We start from the raw sequence: 7,200 nt of genomic DNA, 5'->3' as shown, positions 1-7,200 counted from the left end.
TATATAGGTTGTGACTACAAAATGAGCAGTGCAATTTACTTGTTCAGCATTAAAAAAGGTTTAAATAGTGTATCGAGGTTGTAAATTTGGAATTAACATTGCAATTACTGATTTTGACTTTTTTTAAAACTATTGAAATTTATGCATGTTAACATTTTCAAGGTAACACTACTATATTAATTTTTAGGTATAGTGTAATGGCCAATCCCTTTTTTTTTTCACATAAATTAGTCGGTTTTAAATTTCAAAACTGTAATGGCCTCTAATAATCCATCCTGATCGAAGAATTTGTAAAATTGGCAGATATTGTTTCAAATCATTGGCATAACAGATTATGGACAAGCAATGCACTCACTGCCCTTGAGTGCCATGTACACCTGCCCTTTGAGCTAGCCATCAGCATGGATTTTGTCACTGCTGTGCAACAAACAGAACCTCCTTTTTATTGTGGTCATAATAGTAAAAGAAATACATGTACAATAATTAGTGGAGGGGGTGTGTGCAAGTTATTTATGGTTTTATAATGCATGCAATAGGTTCCCCATTAGGACCTTTCTAAAATACCCCTCAGCTTGTCTAGAATTTGTTAGTAGTGTCATTTGCATGAGCCTTTATTTGAATAAATACAGTAATCCCCATACTATTCTTGCAAGCAAATATTTGGTTGGTTTATAAATATTACACCAAGAATTGATTAAAATTTTAAACCTTGAAACTATTGGTAAATATGTTGAGTGACAAAGAATGTAGAATTTACTATTATATTCTTTTTTCTGTAGATAATACACTGTGGTCTAGAGTGTTTATAAAGATATACATGTGTATATAAATGCAACATTGAAATAGTAGCAGTATGGGAGCATTTTTGTATGTGTGCAACAAAAGCTAGAGATTGCTTTAACATTTTGTGGTAAATATTCACTAATTTTTTTTTTTTTTTTAAATGCTGCTTACAGCTTATTTAGAGAGAATCAGTCATTTTCATTTTTATCTTGTAACTATTCAACAATATTTTTTTTAAAAATTTAATTTTGTTGCAGTGCTGGATGAATAATGCCAGATGGCATTTGAATGTTGTATGGCATTAAGCCAGCCTTTATAGTTTTTGAGGATTGTTCAGGACATTGGCAGTTGTGTATGAAATTTCATTTGTGTATCATTGTACAGTCCTCAACTAAGATGAGTAGTTTCATGTAATTGATGAAGAGTGTAATCCTACAAAGACGATGTATAATACAAATAAAAAGAGTGTGTACAGTAAATAGAATTTGCCCATATTTAATCCCCATAGAGATGTAAACGGGGATTTTGAGGAAAGAGATACAAAAATTAGGTATTTTCACTCTTGTGTTATTTCATTATGCCTTTTCATTGTGAAGATGTAAGCATGTGTTAACTATATTGTCACCTTCTGTCCTTTGATCGTATTTGGTTGAAGTAATTTGTTTTTCTTCACACAACAAAACTGTTTAAAAGTCTATTGGAAACCACAAATTATGTGCCAGTTTTCACATGCAAATGTGTTCAGGAATCGCACCAGCACATTCCTCAACAAATTGCTGATTAATTCACAATTTGCACTAACACAATTACATATTAGTATTAATAATCATTGGGAGATGAATTTTGAATGTATTTATTCATCTATAAAATCGTTTTTCTTCAGGAACCTTTGTGCCTGTTGAGGCTTTTCTTAAAACAATTATTCCCTTTTATTCCTGTCTGAAAATACCTATTTTCAGCCTTCTTGTTTATTAAATGTGTATATTTGATGCAGTTGATTCAGTTTCATGTTTGGGTTTTGGAGCCCTTCATTCAGACATTCCACATTGAATGTTGGTATTATTTTTAGCCTTTTTACGGGATTTAGACTGTAAAGTGTCACTCTATAGAATTTATAACTTTTTAATCAAGATCGACAGTTATCATTGATCATGTATATTGTCACTGTATGCCATAACCCCACTTCATGTAAGTAATATCTAGTAAATGTATACATTTTATATGGTATTAAACATAATTGCTGCACCTGCCTATCTTGTTGGTCAGAAATGAGAAAATATCCCTTTCTGGTTGCTATATCTATGCCTGCCTTACCACTGCACGCTTGATTTGACATCTTGTTCCCACTTAATTTTAAGGACTGAATCACTCGTGGAAACAAATTTAACAAGCTTTATTCGTGTAATGTTGGAGAGAAGGTGCTGAGCAGTGGGGGAAATTCATAATGCAGTTTTTATGTTTAGTGTCATGGTTACAAAATTTACCCAAATAATTTTTTGAAACACACAAAGCATTATTACATCAGCTAGAGCGTATATGTATTAAACGGTATTCGGTATTCTACACAACCATCCCTTCTCTTAACTGAATCTCTTACAGTATGCTCTTTTACATGCAGTCAAGGGTTGGTTTACGTGCATTTTCTATTGAACTTCTAGCTCAAATGATAACTTTATATTAAAAGTTTTAATTATTGTAATTTAAAAACATTTATCGTGGTGAAGGATACTTGTTTACTTCGTTCCGACATTGTTTCAAGTGATGACATTGGACAGAGTATATAATGAGGCAGAGAAATCGCATTTGACAAGGTGTGCATGTTACAAGGATTTGCAGGGAAAAGCTACCATGCATTTTTGCTATTATTTCTAAGAATATAATGTCATAAAGATGCTACTTCACAAATCAACTCTGCAACTGGGCACGTGGAAGTGGAAAGGGGATATCTTGCATCAGAGATGCAAATTCATTACTTTGTCAGTTTGGTTAAGTCAGATTGAGAGAAGGGTTTGGCAAGAAAATCAGTTCAGGTAGACACTATATCTGCAATTCAATCCTTAAGCGGGGGGGGGGGGGGTGCATTTTTATATATTCTTTTCAAAGAAGGGATCGGAAAATAAGAAACATTTTAATAGGAATTAACCTATTAACCTAACCAATTCCAATGACAGAAATGCTAGTGGTTGACTGGCCAGTCTGGTCATCCAGCATTTTTTAAAAAACCTTGTAGACAGGTTAGTTGGGTGATCTGTTAGGAGGCAGATGCGTTACATTAAGCTGGGCATTCTGTCTGGAATCAAGTAGGTCAATTCAACAGATTTTCTGTTGGAAGGAGGGGTAGGTCACTTGTACATATTGTTCAGTTTAACATGCAGTTTCAACACATTATAACTTAAGCATTGGTAGTCTACTTTCCATGAAATTTTAAAGATCCTAACAAATCACCATGACTTTTTTTAGTTGGGAATGTTTATTTTTTCTTAAACTTTTGATTTTACTCAAACACAAAAAATCTATTTGCAGGGCAGAAGCTCATGATTTGGCCATTCCAACTTTAAAAAAAACGGACAGCTACTGCAAATGAGCATGTTTTTTTTATCCTTTGAAAAATTAAAATGTCTTGTGCAAAAATTGTAACATATTGCAGTTAATATACTGCATGAATTCTAAATTTTGAAACTTAACAGATGGACTATTTACTCAATATTTATTTTATGTACAAAGTTTGTCTTGATGAATTTGGATCCATGAGAGTGCGCTTTAGTAACATTATTTGGGTATGTATATTAATTTGTTCTTCTGTGCAAAGAATCTCAGAACTTGGATGTAAATTGGCATTTCTGATAGTCAGATTCATGGAAAATTAGGTCATCAGATTCAGACTGATCTAATGTGTAGCCTGAATGATAATAATTGCATATCAGTTAGTTAAATATAATTTTCTTTTAAAAGGAAATGGAAAAGAAATTAAAAAGCAACATTCCCGTATTTCATGGAATATTTTAAAATCTTCAGTCTTCAGGAATGAACGTTTCCATCATCACCAATCAAAAATCTTTTTGATAATAAATAAGTGTTGAAATGGTAGCATCATTGATTTTGTATTTACTATTTGCACAAAAAAATGTATGTATTCAGATCTGTACAATTGGAAATAAAGAATTTCTTTGTAAATAAGTGTCCTTTTATTTGGATGTAGAATTTAACTTTAATCGTAAAAGTTTGCTTTTAGCATAAAAGCAAAATCTGAAATGGAAAATTCCATGGTGTAGCTCATTGGATATTCAAACGTTTTCATTAAGTTACGTGAACAGTAAATGTTTATTTGCAATAATGCAGGTAATCAAAGAAAATATAATAGTGCTGGGCATAACGGGGGGGGGGGCATCGTGTACTATTCTCCTTTGTTCCTTCCAAATGTTTCATGTCCATCATGATTTGGAGCAGTGGGAAGTGTATCCCTGCCCTTGGTAAATTAAATGCAAAACTGCAATTGACCACCATTGAATGGATGTATAGGATATAAACAGTAGTATTTATCAGTTTGGTGATCCTAGTAGATGCTTGTTGTATGAATGGTCTTCTGCAGAATGATAATGTACAGGAATTGTCAATCTGTTCTCCTTTACATTACTATTGGCACACAACCTTGTGAACTTGTTCTGCATTTTTTGTTGAATTGCCATGAAAGTTGGCAAATACTATGTTCCTTTGAAGAGCATGTCAACAAATCACCTTGCACCCGTAATTTAGTTCAGGGTTGCACACATGAATATGCATTCAGCGCAGTTGAAAAATTGATGCAGTAGTTGATAGTCTTTCCTTGCATTTGTGAATGCATGATGGGGTAAAAAATCACTGATTTTTATCAACTGATTCTGTGATTGTGAAAAGGGAATTGCCGAATGAAGAAAGTGAAAGATTTTCTCATTCACAGAGGATGATAATTCTAAAATGGCAGATTGAGGGTTAGAGTGGTTAAAGAAGAATCCAAAATATGTCGTATATTTGCAAAATTTGAGGGAAAAATAACAAATTTATGTTGGAAGTTAGCATCTTGAGTTTTAGGATGTCAAATCTCTGCCCTATTGAATCACCAGATAACGGGTATTTTGGAGCAGAAATGTCATTGAGACGTAAAAGTGAACTGTTGAAGCTAGGTAATTAAGTTAGGCATATGGGTCCTGCTAAACACTGCTTAGTTTTGCATAAAGATACATGAAGACAGGAACATGACACACAGATGCTGATATTTCAGTTAATTTATTGTTAATGTTGTATCATTGTCGTGCTGGTCTTCAAATAGCTAACAAAGTAGTTTGATATTAATCGTTAATCTTGCATATGAGGAAATTTCATATAAAAATAAACAGTTGTACATAAGAGACCTAAAATTTACATATATATAAATAAAAATGTACAAGGTATGTTTGTCAGATTTGATTTTTGAAGTATAAAAAAAAGTACTGTTTTCATCATTGTGTTTTTAAACCTTGCTTCAAAAATGTTTCTAAAACATTGTTACATCATTAACTGTAACAGTGGACATGAATCTATTTCGTTAGATTATTTCACTTTTTACTTTGACCAAGATCGGTGCATTTTCAGTAGAATCAAGTACACACTATTTAGTTAAGCAACTGATTAAAATTGATATTTTGTTCATAACTAAAACACTCGTAGCACATGTATGTAAAGTTCAGATATAACACACACACATGACAATTCAGTAATTGTCGCCTTTTAGATGAACCCGATTTTTACATGAATGACATTGCACTCACCATAATGTTTAGTCCTAGGCTTTTTGTAGGTCCGTGCTGTTGGCATTGTGTTATAATTATTTTTAGCACACAAATTGGTTAAGTCGGAGAAAAAGCTTTGCTTAGCAAATTGAAAGCATAATTAAGTAAAAGCTAAGCATTTTAAATCAATAATTCAGATTTTGTAAAACCAGTGCCATATCAACTGATGTTGAAAATAGAATAACTATAATGTAATGCAGACAACATTATATAGAAATCAACATTCAAATTGTGCACGTTTAATTACGTGCAGTAGCATTGCTTGTCATGTATTCATTAGTACTAATAAACTTGCTGTTAACGTTTTGAAATCTTTAGTTTTAATCTTATACAAAATTGGCCAGATGTTCTCAATTAAATCATCAAAGTTATAATTCAAGGTGAAAATAACATTTTCAATTGTTGTGTCCGACAAAGAACATGGCAAACAGGCCACTGATTGAAGGCGATTTACGGATTGAAAATTTAGTAAAAATATAGCAACCTCAATTTTTCAAATTCTTTTATTTAATTAATGTCTCGTCTATGTAGTAGCTGATAATAGAACCTAGCTCAGTTCCATGTGGTAGATTTACAAGTTCTCTGCTCACAAATGTACCTTTGTCGTATCAGCAATTATCAAGTTGATTTTGGTGTAGTCGCTGATGAATCTTGTACAACGTCGATTATTACCTGAGGAGGCTCCCAATGATTTTTTCGACCGATATCCTTGACAAATGATAAATCCTCACCGTCTGTCTTTCGCGCTTGGCAACCAAACCTCGGTTTGACGTCTGTATGGAATTATTGCTTCACTCACCGTCAGCGATAACAATATCTTGGCATCAAGCATGTATTTCAGTAGCACTATTGGCGCCCAGCCACGCCTTTTCTTTGCACAACTGTCTATCACATCTATGTCCGGATTTGTTTTGTTATAATGACGGCCACACCAGAGAACGATGACCTTATGAATATTCTCAGCAAATTAGAATGATTCAACCTCAGCAAACACTAAGATCAATGGGATTTCCTTGGAAATCCACCGATATTGGACCTATTATCATCTCGTGTCAAAATACCACCTACTTTCGCCCATCCAAAGCAAGCTTCCGGGATAACACGCAACCATATCAATCGAGATGACGTCGCTGTCGTCAGATTTGGTGTTCCAGAGAGAGCCTTGCCGTACTGACACATGAACGCTGAAGTCTTCGAGAAATTTTTGAGGCGTTGACCACCATGAATTCCTTTGCCTAGCAAAATGTGCAACGACTAATGGCACAGTAAAACAATTACTCAGTAACTATTCTATGACACTCATGTCATCGGTGTATTTTAAAACAACCTTGGTAATATGACCGTGAAGAAATTCCGTACGATAAATTGATCAAATCCACGACTGATAGACGTTGATTGCTTGCCAACTGCATGCTCAAATTCAGCGCTCTCAAACAACCATACATACACAGGTTCGCGCTTACTGATAATCCTGATGCACTCAACAAAGTTAACGTAGTAATACTTTACCGTTTTCTGCCGCGGAATTATGGCCATACTCGATGTCCATGCGTGTGCGTTATGATCAACGATTACTATTGAAGAACCTCTCGATTGATACTTTCCGCGTATT

This window comes from Sinohyriopsis cumingii, chromosome 5, assembly GCF_028554795.1.
Source record: "Sinohyriopsis cumingii isolate HCF-2022 chromosome 5, ASM2855479v2, whole genome shotgun sequence".
Classification (NCBI taxonomy): Eukaryota; Metazoa; Mollusca; class Bivalvia; order Unionida; family Unionidae; genus Sinohyriopsis; species Sinohyriopsis cumingii.
This window is presented reverse-complemented; position numbering follows the sequence as displayed.